This window comes from Castor canadensis, chromosome 3 (assembly GCF_047511655.1).
Source record: "Castor canadensis chromosome 3, mCasCan1.hap1v2, whole genome shotgun sequence".
Classification (NCBI taxonomy): Eukaryota; Metazoa; Chordata; class Mammalia; order Rodentia; family Castoridae; genus Castor; species Castor canadensis.
The window spans coordinates 15,417,865-15,431,857 of record NC_133388.1 but is presented as its reverse complement, the minus strand read 5'-3'; the positions used below and the strand labels follow the sequence as shown (position 1 = coordinate 15,431,857).

Genomic DNA, 13,993 nt, shown 5'->3' with positions numbered 1-13,993 from the left:
CACCATTCACTCCATGGACTGTTGCCCCTGAGGCCTCATTGCTTTTTCAGTCATCACCCCTGGCCACCCGATGTTTCTGCCTTTATCCCAGCTGATCCTTCACCTGGAGGCCCCTTGCCCTACCCTAACAGCATCCCTTTTTTTTTTTTTTTGCGGTATTGTGTTTTTGAACTCATGGCCTAAACCTTGAGCCACTCCACCAGCCCTTTTTTTGTGTGTGTTAGGTATTTTGAGATAGGGTCTCACCAACTATTTGCTGGGGCTGTCTTTGAACCATGATCTTCCTGATCGTTACCTCCTGAGTAGCTTGGACTACAGGCTTGAGCCTCTGGCACCTGGCCCACTTGTCTTTTTGAAGGTCATTGCCTTCTTGAATGTGTCCTCATGTACATGCACACCTACACATGAGGTATTTTTGCATTTCTATTCCACAGGTAACCTTTCTCAGTCTATTTCCTCTCCTAAGACCCAAGAAGTGGCAGACAGAGTCCCTGGTACCTTAGCTGTGATTTACCACGTGACACTGTGCACTTGCAGCCGTCTGTAAACACTGCATTAAATTGACTCCCATGCATGCTAATGTCTGCGTTTGCCCGACCTGAAAGCATTCCGGAAAGTCAACTGTCTGCCACAGATACTACCCAAGACCTAGAGACACTCCAATAGCATTGTGGATCGCTCCCTTCACGTTTCCATTTTTAGAAGTGCCCGGCAGGATTACTCTAAGCAAGAGTCCTCCGGAAGAGTGCACAAGCACATGCAAGTTGTCCCCAAACCCAAAGTGAAAGTGTCCTGCGGGCTGCAGAACTCCAGAGGACAGGAGGAGAGGGAGAGGTTTCCAGTGAGTCCTGAAACACAAGTCCCAGGCAGCCAGGCGATTCTTTTTCAAGGTCTGCGTAAGGAAGCTGAAAGTGTGCATACCTGTCAGGCTCTGCAACGTGGGCACGGTTCAGGGGTGAGAGGAAGGATTTGCTTGAGAGTGTCTGAATTCAGAATGGGCTCCCTGCGTTCTCCCTCTGCCCTGGCCCTGATCTTCTGGTCGCTGTGCCAGGCAGTTCTGAAATGCTCTCCTTTGAAGCAGGGAGTTTATTTCGGGCCCACCGCATGACAACGATGACAAGCCAAACTATAAGATACTGGGAATCTCAGATTTCCTGCTTGAAGACTGCACAGAGCAAGCCGTGGTCCCTCCTTCTCTTCCTCTGGGTGCACAAGAGACAGACTCGCTTCAGAGAGCATCTCAGGCTTTGGCCCTCACGTGATGTCATCATTTGTGATCCTTGACATGGAGGCCATATATGGGTATGTTTCTGGAGCTACCCGGGGGGGAGCGAGAGAGGAGAGAGATGCAGAGAAACAGAGGAGAACTGAGAGGCACAGAATTGGAAAAGAAAGAAGAGAAAGAGAGTGGACAGTGAGAAGAAAAGACAGAAAGGGAAGGCAGGAGGGAGGTGGTCTGAAGGAAAGAGAATGGGATGGGAGAGGTGAAGGACTCAGTGTGAAAGGCCTTTAGGGAAATCAAGGCTCAGCAGTGACAACAGAAGGTGGCCCAGCCTGACATTTGGAGACACTAGATGTCCAGCCCTGGATGCTGTAGGGCAGAATGGGGTACAAAGGGTGGGGTGCAATTCAACCAGCCACCAAGCACACAAGCATGGAGCAAGTCCTGGGCAGAGACCCCAGGAGAACAGACCCTCCTCCTGGTCTAGGGAGGAGTGTCCTCGTTTCCGGAAAACGACAGCACGTGTTTGCAGCACATCCAGGAGGTGCCTGGAACACTGCCACGTGTTCACATGCCCTTGTGTATGTCAGATCTCAGGCCCAGGAAAATGTCACTGGGTCCTTTCCTCTAAATGGAGAATAATTTCCATGGTTTTTCCAAAGGCCCATTACTTCTTGCGAAGTTTGGATTTAGGATTACCATAGTGTGATTTCTGAGCTTAAGCTTGGGAGGTCTCAGGATGCTTTGATACTCACTTCCACTATTCTACCAGGAAATAAAGCTTGGAGAACACAAGGTGCCCTGGGGTGGGGGTGGGGGTGGGTCAAAGCTTTAGAGGGGGGTCTGACATGTGCTGAGGGTGGGAGGGACATCATTGTTCCCCGATGTCTCCCAGCTACTGTGACACTGGCCAAGTTGGGCATCCCCCTATCTGGGACAGTCTTCCCAGGCCACTGCCACTGGGTGGCCTCAAGTTATCCTAAGCTCTGCCCCTTCCAGCCCCATGAGTCACAGTAAGGGTGTGGAGAATGGTAGAGAGGGACTGTAGAATGCTCTTTTTTTGGAGGGGAGGAATTACTGAGAATTTAACTCAAGACCTTGTGCTTGGTAGGCAAGGGATCCACCACTTAAGCCACACCCCCCAGCCCTTTAGGCTTCAGTTATTTCTTTTTAGATAGGGTCTCTTGCTTTTGCCTGGGAGGGACTCAGACCACCATTCTCCTACCTCCACCTCCTGAGTAGCTGGGATCACAGGCCTGAGCCGCTGCACCCAGCTGTCTGATGCCCTTTACTGTCTGGATACTTTTCTTGGCAGGAAGAGAGCCTAGCAGACTGTGACGCAGCTCCCTGGGGTCTTGCAGCTTTTCTGGGATCCTCTGCAGGAGCTGTGCTTGCAAACTACCACCCACCCGCTCTGCAGATCTGGCTGAAGAAGGGGGCTCTGAGCATCCCTAAGACCCTTCCTTGGTTGCCCCCAATTGCCTACTCAGTCCAGACAAACCTCAGTAGTCAAGAATTAGAGAAATTCAGTGTTGACATCCTGTTGCCATATGGCTGTCCTCAGTTTTTGAAACCCAAGAACCCAAATTGTGAATGGAGAGTCCCAGGATACAAGAAATGCCTTGGGATGGATACAAGGCAGGGGGCTGGACAGATGCCCTTTGATGGACACATGGAAATATCATTCTGCCCTACACATGGCAACCTTCCAAGCAGTGCTGTCATCACCCCATTTCATAGAGAAGGAAACCGAGACCCAGAAAGGGTGGGTAGATTGTCCATAATCCCACAATGCATATGTGATGGTTTAGCAATCTGAACCAGGTGTCTCTGACACAAAGGCCAATGTGTTAAGCCACAGCCTGTAAGGGGGTCAGGGGACGGTAAATATCATGGCAAAATGAGTAAACACACAGGCAGTACAGAAAAGTTCTAAACTGCCGGATTGCTACATCACGGCTCCTTTGGGAGAAGAACATGCGTGAATAGGGTCACACATATGTGAGGCCCTGCAGACTGGGGACAGTGCTCCCTCCGCCCCACCCCATGCCATGGAATCTAGCAGAACCACATTCTCTCTCTCTTGGCCTAACCCTGCTCAGAATCACCAGCACTGGCCAGCCTTTCAAGCATGAGGAAGTAGGCCTGTTTCCTTCTCCTCACCTGAGACTTAGATGACCTGCTATCAGGTGGTAGTGTGTAAGTGAGCATAACCAGTTTGCCATGGGAGCACAGCCAAGGCCTAATCCAGTGGCCCTTACCCCTAGCCCCACCTCTTTCACCTAAGCCTTTTCAAAGCACACAGACCCCTGAGAGGTTCTGGTGGGTCTCTGAACCCTGACCAGCATCGCCCAAGATCCAGGACCCTAAAGCCCACTCCAGTGTGAAGGAATGTGGTTCACCAGCTTATCTAACCACAGGTCACACCTTTCCCAGTTGTGGCCTCTCCAAATCCCTAGTGAATCACAGCTGTACCCAAAATGATGCAGGGGTTTCCTAAAATGAGTAGATTGGAACAAAACCTGGGGAGAAACAGCAAAGTGCTTACTAAATTAAAATGAAATATGCAGGGAAACAATCACAACAGGTGGAAAAAATCAAATCTCCTCTCTTCTTAGTTGTGCACAGAAAAGCATCTGGAAGGAAATGTAACAGGTGAATAAAAGTTATCTCTGTGTTTTCAAAATTTTTAGCAATAGAAATGTAGAAAAAGACCATTCAAGTGATTGACTGGATTTAGTGTGTGGTTGGTTGTAGGGCCCAGCTCTCCCAAAGATGGACCCCTATTCCCGGGGTATCTGCCTGGGGTCCATTTTGGTCATTCCTTCTGTGATGTCAATGGACAGGCCAATGCTGTCTTGGCCTCAGGTTTTGTGAAACTTTACTGGCAGTGGCAAGCTCCCTAGGACTGGAATGAGTTAAGTACTGGGGGGAGGGGGAAGCAGGTGGTCTTAGTGACCAATAAAAGGCAGAGGAAGTGACATGTAGAGATCTCCAGGGCTGGCACCATGCTGGGAGGATGTTCAGGAACACCCAGGGCCCTGGCAGATGGGGTGGGAGAGCCACAGACATGTGAGTGAGGAGGACCTGTCCTGGAAATGGGTTCTCCCCAGTCAGTTACTCCAGTTGATGCCACGTGGACCAGAGAGAAACCACCCAGTGGGATTCTTTGTGCTTTCCAGACCCACAAAGTCATGCAATGTAATAAAACGGTCTTTTTATGCTCCAAGGACTGGGCTGTTTGCTATGCCATGATAGTCAGGCAGAACTGTCATTAAACATCACTGAGAAACCAGCTGCCAGTCCTGAGTGCTTCTCAAAGGGTCTCCTGAGGGGCAGCAGGGTGCTAGAGCAGAGGCTTCTCCCCAAGTTTGCACACTTGTCTTTTTTAAGAGGATTCAATCTAATTTTCCCTTGTTTATGGAAGAATGTAATTCTAAGTCACTTCCCAGTTCTTGGGTTTATCAGACCATAAGCTCCCTAGCCTGAGAATATGTCTTAGGGAATGTTATGACCCCTCTAACCTGGAGGAGTTCTTGGCTATTGTGGTGTCCGAGCCCTCATTTCCCAGAGAAGGCCCAGAGAGGTGCTGTGAATTCTCTGAGGTCATCCAGCAAATCAGGGCAGAATAATTCACACTGAAAATTGTGCCGGTAGAAACCATGATCGGTGTGATTACATGCCAATGTCCCAAAGTGGAAGCTGTCCTGTGACGTGGGTAAGGACAGGGTTTGGGCACCTGACTCAATGTGGAAGGCAGGCAGTGTGGTTCTGTAAGAACTGTGCTGGGCTCAGGGTCTGGGCCATGGGTGGCTTCTTCTCTGACCATAACCCATCTCCTTTCTCTCTGGGTCTTGGCTGCTCACCTCCAAAATAAGGTCAAGCCTTTAGGGTGGATCCCAGTCCGTACCCAGGCCTACTCCTCCTCTCCCTCAGATGCAGATACACTTCATCTGAGTTGAGGCGTAAACTGCATTGATTTTGAATTATTTTATTGAAGTGTCGTATACCCACAGAAATGTATGCCTTTCATAAATAAAAAAAGTACACCTTTCATACACTTTCACAAAGCAGACAAACCCAGCATCTGAATCCAAAAAAGAACATTCTGATAGTTCCCTTTGTGCTTTTCAGTTTACACTCCCCTCTCTCACCTCCTCCAAGGATTCTCCTGACTGCCAGCTGCATAGGTTGTTTTGAATGCGTGTGAATGGAACCATTGTTTCTTTTTTCACTCAACAGTACTCTGTGAGGGCTTCTCAGAGAGCCCTATGGAGCTGAATGGTTCCTTCTCATTGCTGTGTAATAGTTTCCTCATCTCTATCTCTAGCTCTTTATCTGTCTATCTATCTATCATCTATCTAATGTACCCATTTCTATTTACTATTTGTGGATATTTGAGCAGCTCCCACTTCTGGGCAATGAGGGAGAGTAGCTGTGAACACTCTAATGTATGTCTTTAGTGATCATTCCTACCCATTTCTGTTAGATGCACACTTAGGACTGGAATCACTGGGTCCGAGCTTAGGGATATGTTCATTGGCAGTTTAGTACACTGTCACACAGTTTTCCAAAGTTGTGCTGACTTGTATGCCATGTGTAACTCTCGTGACCTGCACAAGCTTGTCCTAAGGAACCTAAGTGGGAGTGACGGGAGATTGAGAAAGGACAAAAGACAAAAGTGCAAAAAAGCTGGGGTCAGGTGGGCTGGGCGCTCTGGTGGAGACGCACAACAGCCTCCACCACCTCCAGCGAGTTTATTATATACAGCGGCAAACGAGGAAGTGGGATAGCAAAGCCAGCAGAGCACCAGTTCTCGGGGGGGTGGGGTGGAGGGGTGTGACCTTGTAGGTATCGGAAACAGGGGGACCTGCGATCGATACTTTCCGCACGTACTGGTCGTGGTGTAGACATCCTTGTTCCTACGCAAAGCAGCTGTGTTGCATTTTGCTCTCGCTCACTCCTGCAGCTGGGGGCTGTGCCGATCCCAGCTCTGCTCATGTCAAGTTCTCATAGGTTTCTCACACTCCACTCCCCACAGTAACAGTCCAGTTTGCTTCGTACCTCACCAACATTTGAATTTTCCACCCTTGTTTGTATTGTCCGTTTTGAGGGTATTAGTGGTGTTTTGCTACAGCGCATGAGTTTACATGTCCCTGGCCCTAGCAAATTCTGGAACCCCTCCAGGATCCCCAACTTTGCACAAGATCCAGTGATGGTCCTGCAACAGTCTTTCAGGAAGGCTTCCGCAGGGACAAAAAAGAGCAGAAGGCGGCAGATGCAGAGACAGAAACCATATGACTGGTCAACCTGCAGAGGGGCGGGAAGCAGGACATGGTCACGACAGGATGAGGCCCCAGGACCTGCACACACTGCCAGGAGGGTCTTTCCCATCACCCCTGGCACCTCCCTGGCTTTTCCTTTCTCTGCAGCAGTTCACCACCCGCTTACCTTCTAGGTGTCTACTTGCCATGTGTTTATTACCTGAGAGGAAGGACACTTCATCTTTCTGTATACTGTTTTGGTACCCACAATGGTGCCTAGCCCACAGTAGGGGTTCATTCAATAATTGTATTTCCTCACACTCAAGCCACACAGCCCCTGGCAAAGTTGGGAGGGTCCTAGACACATACACACACACACACACACACCCCTACACTCACCAGGCCTCTCCTGAAGACTTCCATCCATCCCTCAACGCAGAGAAACTAAAGAAGATACTTTAAAGCAACTGAGGCCAACAGAAGAAGGGGACCAGGAACTGGAGAAAAGGTTAGATCAAAAAGAATTAACCTAGAAGGTAACACACATGCACAGGAAATCTATGCGAGTCAACTCCCTGTGTAGCTATCCTTATCTCAACCAGCAAAAACCCTTGTTCCTTCCTGTTATTGCTTATACTCTCTCTACAACAAAATTAGAAATAAGGGCAAAATAGTTTCTGCCAGGTAGCGAGGGGGTAGCGGGGGAGAGCGAGGGAGTGGGGGAAGGGGGGAGAAATGACCCAAACATTGTATACACATATGAATAAAATAGAAATTGAAAAAGAAAAAAACGCTTTCATCCATACGGATATATTTATTAGAATGTGAATTCCCATGAATAATGGTGTGTGTTCGTGTGTGCGTGCATACATGTAAGTGTTGTGTGTGTGTATATGAATGTTGGGGAGGCAATTCAGAGAGCCCCAGGCCAGTATGGCCCAGAGGGGGAGTGAAGAGCAGCACATGTCCTTTGACAGTGACCCCTCTTCCAGGAGGAGGGAAGGAGGCAGCCTGAGAGGGGGAAGGGCTGGCCAAGAGTCTGAAAGCTGGGTTGTGGTTAATGCTCAGCCTTGGGACTGCTGGGCCCAGCCATGGAAGAGCACCTCTGAATTAAGCACTGCTGGGGATCCTGATGACCAGCCCTGGCCCCTCTCTGTATCATTTATTTTGGTTTCATATGACCAGATGAAGGACAGACAAGAGTTCCTGCCTTGTCCTGGGCAGCATTTAGGAGATGGTGGGGAAAGGGCAGAAAAAGGCCCAGTCCTGGGAGGGTAGAAGGAGCAAGAGGACAAGGGAACAAGACGCCCCTTCCTCCTGTCTCCAAAATGTCTTTCCTCTCTTTGGAGCACTGGGACCCTCCCCCTGGAACGAGCTGAACCTCAGGGGCCAAGGTGAACTCCAGGGAGAGAAGGTGTCTCCCAACTGGCAGCAAAGTGAATCGTGTCTCAGGAGTTTGCATGGGGACCTTGCCTGCTGCAGAGGCTACTGTGTGCCACCCCAGCCCAGTCCTCACCTGATGGGCACCCTGCAGCCCTGAGTCTCCAAGCTGTTTCCTCTTCAGACAATAGGGGCATGATGGCTCCCACAGTTGTCCAGGAATCAATGGGAGCTGAGAACACCAACTGCCACCAGGGCCAGCAAGCAGCCCTCATTCCCTTGCTTCCTCCTGCCTGCAGCCTCTGTAGAAGAGACACATCACTACTGATCAGAGTTGGAAAGGCATAGGCAGCCTGTGGGTCTGGGGCCATGCAGAGGCCACTGGCTCTATTGGCTGGCCAGGCCACTGTGCTTCCTCCAAGACTTGATCTCACTATGCCTGAGTCACACTTGGGAACTCAAGAGCAAAACTAAACCCTAAGCAGCCTGCAGGCCCAAGTTAGCTGCTGGCGACAGGTTTTCCATAAACAGAAATACATTCTGAGCTGAGCTGGGAGCCCTCTACTGCCCTGCAGCTGGAGGGAGAGGCCCCCCAGCCCATCAGGCTTAGTCCCTTCCCTGGGGCATGGCTAGGCTCCGTGGACCCTCTACATCCCACAGCTTCTAGCAATCTGGGCCTGTCTCCTCCATCTGAACTCATTTGGAGAGGGGGGTAGGAAGATGTTGTCCTGTCCTAATCACCCTGGTGTCAGGTTTGCAGGGAACAGACTCCAGACACTCAGTTGTCACCCTTTGGCACCTCCATAGGGACAGCCAGCCATAGGGCAACTGCTCTTGGCTTCAGCTTCCACCCTCAGCCTTGCTCCTCAGGGAATCCAAGGGGCCAGCAATGTGACCCTATAGACCTGGTGCTCCAAGGAAGGCCCTGAGCTTGCTTGGTGGAAGAGGCCAGGGTTCTGGTGTGAGCAAGGGTCTCAGTATCCTGAAGGCAGGCTGTTTGATCTTTTTCCTACAAGTGAGAAGGGAATGGGCAGGGGGCTCCCATTTCTAGCCCCCTGCTGGTCCTGGAAGAGAGGCATTATTATTCCAATGTCACAGAGAGGAACCAAGGCCCTCATGGGACCTGCCCAGACAGAATGACTGTGAGCCCCTAGCTACACAGCCTCTGTCCCACAGGGAACAGAGAGAGCAGGGCAGCTAAGACTGTCAAGGCTGGAAGGAGCCTCACACTCCACACGCCATGAAAGGGGAAACTGAGTTTGGAGTGTAAGAGGAGCTGGCCAGGGCTTGATAGGAGAGATGGCCCCAGCCTTCTGTGCCCTGCTCCCTCCCACACCTGCAGTGTTGTCTTAGAGGATGATTGTCACATCCTGCCATGGACTCTAAAACCCAAGGTGGCAAGTGGCAGGGACCTCACTGCACTTGGGGCCAGGCCTGAAAGACAGGTTGGACTTCCATAATGGAGACCCAGGAATGATTGGGGGTGGGGAAGTTGCAGTTTGCAACAGAGCATAAGCCCCAGTGACTGGATGGAGCCTTGAAGCTATTTGGGTTGTTGTCATTGTGTCCTGCTGTTTCCCACCCACAGGAGGGCAGGTTGGGGGCCACTTTCAGTACAAAATCACTTGTAAGGTGACTATTCCTGATCTCTCTGTGGAACCCATTGTCTAAGAGCCCAGACTCTGGAGTTATCTGACACAGCCACCACTTGCTAGCTGTGTGATCTTGGATGATTCACTTAACCTCTAAACCTTGATTCCCTCATCTATGAAATAGGGAAAAAAGGAGACTAACCATAGTTCATAGGAAAGCTTCAGTGTTAAAATTTACATATGCATTATGTATATATAATAAAGTGTACATATATACATATATGCACATATGTATATGCACATGCATACCATGTGTACATATATTATTCATATATACATATGTATAATTTATTTTATTATAATACATAATTTTATATATGTATAAAATATATATGTATGTATGTGTCTATGCGTATCCCTTAAAATAAAGACGAATGTAAGAGGATGTTATTAGCTTAAACTTTCTAATACAGACAGAAGGGGTGTGGTTCTTCACAGGGAACACTCCCCTGGTGGACAGTCGACGATCTCTGGAGACATTTTTGATTGCTACAATTGGGGGATGGGCAGGTGTGCATCTGGTGGGCAGAGGCTGGGGGTGCTGCCAATACCCCCAACCATGGAATCAGGGACCCAAATACCCTGGCATGGTGTCCAAGGAGCTTAGCTGGGGAGTGGGTGGTAGAAAGAGGTCTGCACTGAGCCGAGATGGGGGCAGGGATGGGCCTGTCTGCTCCTGGAGGATGATGGGAGTCCCTGCCATGCGGAGAGCTGAGTGTTTGTGTTTCCAGTGCCTTGTGACCATTACATAATGGGATGGCTTATCCACAGGCTTGCAGAACAGGCTGAAGGTCACCGGCAAGGGAAATGCAGCCATGGTTAGTGCGAGGCAGAAGGACCCACCACAGTGATCACCACGAAGCTTGGGGGTTCTTCTTTAAACAGGAGAGGGCCTAGATGTGTCTCAGCTCTGTTAGGACCAGATCTTTTGTAGCAGCTGATGCATGTACACAAGTGGCAATGGACCCCACTGTGTACACATCTCACATACACATTTTATCTTTTTCAGGTGAAGAAAAGGGGGGCTGAGGCCACCAGTTGACAGAAGAGCAGATGAATGAGTGAATCTTACGAAAGTGTTAAGCATCTGATTAAGTCTCTTGTTTTCTAAAAATGTAGTTCTCCCTTCTTTCTTGATGCACATGTGTGGGGCTCTTGAATGTGCATGTGTGTGCACATGTGGGATGTGTAAGCCAACAACTACACAAGCAGAAGAAGAAGCATCTGGTGCAGGGGAAAGGACCTGGGCCTAGCCTACCTAGCTGGTCTTAGCCCTTCTGGAAAGTTCTGCATGACTCTGTGCAACCTTTTACCCTCTCTGGAGCCCTGAAAAATGGAGGAATGGTGGACAGTACTGCAGAGCCGTTCAGTAAAATACCACAAACCCAGCATCTCCAACCAGCCGAGCAGCTGCTAGCTTCTGGGACCTTGTGGCTTTGTTCTCTGAAAACAAAAATTCTGGTTGTAAATCAGTTGGAATTCAAATCAAGGGCACTTAAGTATTTTGAAAACAGAAATAAACAAATGGGAAAAATTTGTTGGAAGATAATTATTTTGTGCATCCTGGAATCCAAACTTATCACACATAATTTCACAATAGCTACTTTGAACAGTGCACATTCAGCAGTGTGGGCCTCTCCCACGCACTCCCACTCCCTGAGAGGCCCGGGGTGTGAGCGGACGCTGGGTGAGGAGGGTATTTGCTGTTTGCTGTTCTGGGCAGAGGTGGTGGTCTGCACGTCACAGCTAATGAGATGGAAGCTCAAAGGCTCTGCCTCCTGGACTGTTCCAAGGTCCTTCGGCTCATGCAGGGTCTGGACTTTTAAAATGTCTTTCTCCCTTCCTTCCCTTCCTCCTATACTCCCCACTGTAGCCGACCAGTCCCCTGCAAACTGCACTGTCATAGTCCCTGGCCTGGCCCTGCAGAGTGTGTGACAGGGACACCCAGATCCTGGCCGCCATACAGCTAGGACGTGCTCCGTGGGTGGCTGTCCTGCTATCTTCAAGGCGCTGCCAGGATACTCCTGGGACCAAGGCTGATGGGTGTTGATACAGGGCCAGTTCTGGGTGCTCCTGGCTGGCCAGCTGGCCTCCCAGTCTTTGCCCTGCCCCATGTTTAGTGTCACTTCTGGCCCAACAGTATCAAGTGTCTGTTGTGCCACAAGTCTGGGGATAATTTCCAGGCTGAAGTGCCCAGTGGCCTGGTTTCTGACCCAGGTGTCTGTCAGGCACAAGGACTGCTGTGCTCCCTGAGGAAAAGGCTGGTCTTATGAGCACGAAAACAGGCTGCCGTTGGTCCTCCGAGGCCTCTGGGTCAGCCTGATTGCCCCTCGCCCCTCCCTTGCTCGGCTGCCTGCCCTTATTGTTGATTGGCCTGCCGAGTAAGTCCAGGGTAGAAGCAGCTCCAGCAAGTGCCCAATAAATGGAACTGGTATTATTTTTATCCTCAAAGCACAAATTAAATGCCATGAGCCCTCCTAAGAGCCAGAAGCAATGTCAGCTGCTGGGATGTACCCCCTGCCCACAGGAGGGGCTACCCCACAGACAGCAGGGGTTGGGGCAGAGAGGAAGGGGGCGAGACCAGGGAGGAGGGGTAGGGAGGAGGGATAGGGGACTGAGGAAGACAGGGAGGACAGATGGGAACGGGGAAGGGGAGGGCCCCTGCAGAGGAGATGCAGGTTACCCTGAGTCTTGGCAGACTGCCGAGGGCACCAGACAAGCCAAGCCAACACTTGCCTGTGGCACTGCAGCGTGTGGCCCCTGAGAACTCACAGGAGTTGGTCTTAGCCAGAGTGCAGGGAGCAGGGAAGGACCTGACTTGGGCTGGGGAAGTTGGCTGCTGGGTCAGAGGACTCGGCTTGTCATGCCTGATGCTTAGGCTGTGTCTTAGGGTAGGCAAGGGGAGAGTTTTAAGCAGTTAGAATTAAGAACCTCTTTTCTTTCTTTCTACAGTCTAGACTTGTCTGTTGGGAAAGTCTTGGGTAAATGTTTGGAGTCCATGGGATCAGGACAGTCTGTGTGGAGATATAGTGGCTGGAGCAGGGACTCAGACAAGGGAAGAAGAACCCGGGAGTAGGTAGGAATCCTAGGAGAGGCTCCTGATGCAGAGGAGCCAGAAACCTGACGACCTTACAGCTAACTGGAGCAAGACCTTAAAGCATCACAGGCACCCTTAATATCTGGCCACATCTTCCAGGCCTTGACTTGACCTAGTGCCTCTTGCAAAGCAGAGGCAGCTGGAGGCCCTGGAACCTGTGAGTGGAACTCTTCCCCTACCCCTGTCCACACCTGGCCTGGCAGGGACAGTCCTCTGTAAGTATCTCCAAGAGGACAGAGCCCACCGGGGATTAAGAATGCCTGGCTCCCTCTTCCAGGCTATGCTGGCTATGCCAGGTGTGTCCCGCCCCCCCAACAGGCTCTGCCCAGCCCTCAGGACATTGGCAGGCTGCCTTGTGTTCTGCCTTCTGTCTGGGTCCAGCCAAGGGGAGGCACAGGTGGGCAGGACAAGAGACAGGGCGGATCCTTTCTGTCTGGCTCCTCTAGTTCTAACAGGCTTCTCCATGGGCTGCCGTGCATGTTGGGCACATTCTCACCAAGCTCCCTGGTGGTCACCACTTCCTCCCCTCCCTTTTGGGCCTGGGGTGGTAACATTTTTGGTACCCTTGACCCTGCCCAAATCTCTGTCCCTTCAGTAACTTCTCTTCTTTCACGTGGGCTGGCGGTGTCTTGCAGATAGGCTCACCAGATAAAATATAGAATGCCTAGTGAAATTTGAATTTCAGATAATCAACAAATAGTATTTTAGCATAAGTATATCCCAAATATTGCCTGGCATATACTTACGCTAATGATTACTCCCTGCTTATCTGAAATTCACATCTATCAGGTGTCTTGCATTTTTCTTTCTAAATCTGACAGTCCTACTTTCAGGGCCCCTGACTGATGACTAGTGTGTCCCTTAGCTCAGGGGCATTTCCAGCCACTGACTACTGACTATGTGGATTTGGAAGCCCCAACCCTGGCCACACAGAGGCAGAATTCAGAGCTGCTTCTTTTTTGGGTTGGGACAGTGGGAAGATCATAAATAAGACCTGGTCATTGGTGGTGGTATGACATAGCCCTGAAGGGTTGGGATTCAGAATAAGGACATTTGGAGAAAAAATTAGAAAGGTCTGGAGCCCTGTGAACAGTAAGCTGGCTTTGGAGTCACATGGAATTCCCTTTTAACCATGTGACTCTGGGCCTCAGTTTCCTCGTCTGTAATATGAGCACTCTGAAGTGAGATTAGGAGACCTGCTCAGGCTGCTCATGGCACTCAGATAATAAGTCCCAGAGGCAATCTTCTGCTCTCTGAATTCACCTTGATTTGCTGCTGTAACAAATGAATCTCAAAACATGCAATGACGCAAGGACAGGAGGTTTGTCCTTTCTCTTGGATTCAATCAATGAAAGCCAGTGTTCTCCATCGGGAAATG

At 50.3% G+C, this 13,993-nt stretch overlaps 1 protein-coding gene and 2 long non-coding RNA genes across 7 annotated transcripts in view; 1 reads left to right on the top strand and 2 right to left on the bottom strand.

Annotated features, from left to right (window-relative positions):
- Asb2 (ankyrin repeat and SOCS box containing 2) overlaps window positions 1-1,061 on the bottom strand; it is a 36,800-nt gene extending 35,739 nt beyond the window's left edge. For 2 of the 3 annotated variants that reach the window (XM_074067240.1, XM_074067242.1), the window contains exon 1: window positions 922-1,061. The gene's annotated coding sequence lies outside the window, so the exon portion shown is untranslated. The remainder of the gene's footprint in view (window positions 1-921) is intronic. The other variant, XM_074067241.1, reaches the window with a different exon arrangement.
- The window catches only part of LOC141421496 (uncharacterized), a 29,629-nt gene extending 18,589 nt beyond the window's left edge, over window positions 1-11,040 (top strand). The window contains exons 2-3 of one of the 2 annotated variants that reach the window (XR_012446051.1): window positions 435-1,302; window positions 10,528-11,040. This is a non-coding gene — a long non-coding RNA (uncharacterized lncRNA). Of the gene's footprint in view, window positions 1-434; window positions 1,303-2,537; window positions 4,506-10,527 lie in introns of those variants that run through there. The other variant, XR_012446050.1, reaches the window with a different exon arrangement.
- On the bottom strand, window positions 5,967-8,604 carry LOC141421264 (uncharacterized). Of its 2 annotated transcripts, none has more exons than XR_012445871.1 (3): window positions 8,003-8,604; window positions 6,886-7,015; window positions 5,967-6,532 (listed from the first exon to the last, which is right to left on the bottom strand). It is a non-coding gene; the product is annotated as an uncharacterized lncRNA (long non-coding RNA). The 2 variants fall into 2 exon arrangements; XR_012445872.1 differs by having other exon boundaries at window positions 6,886-6,983; window positions 8,003-8,601.
- Window positions 11,041-13,993: the final 2,953 nt, after the last annotated feature.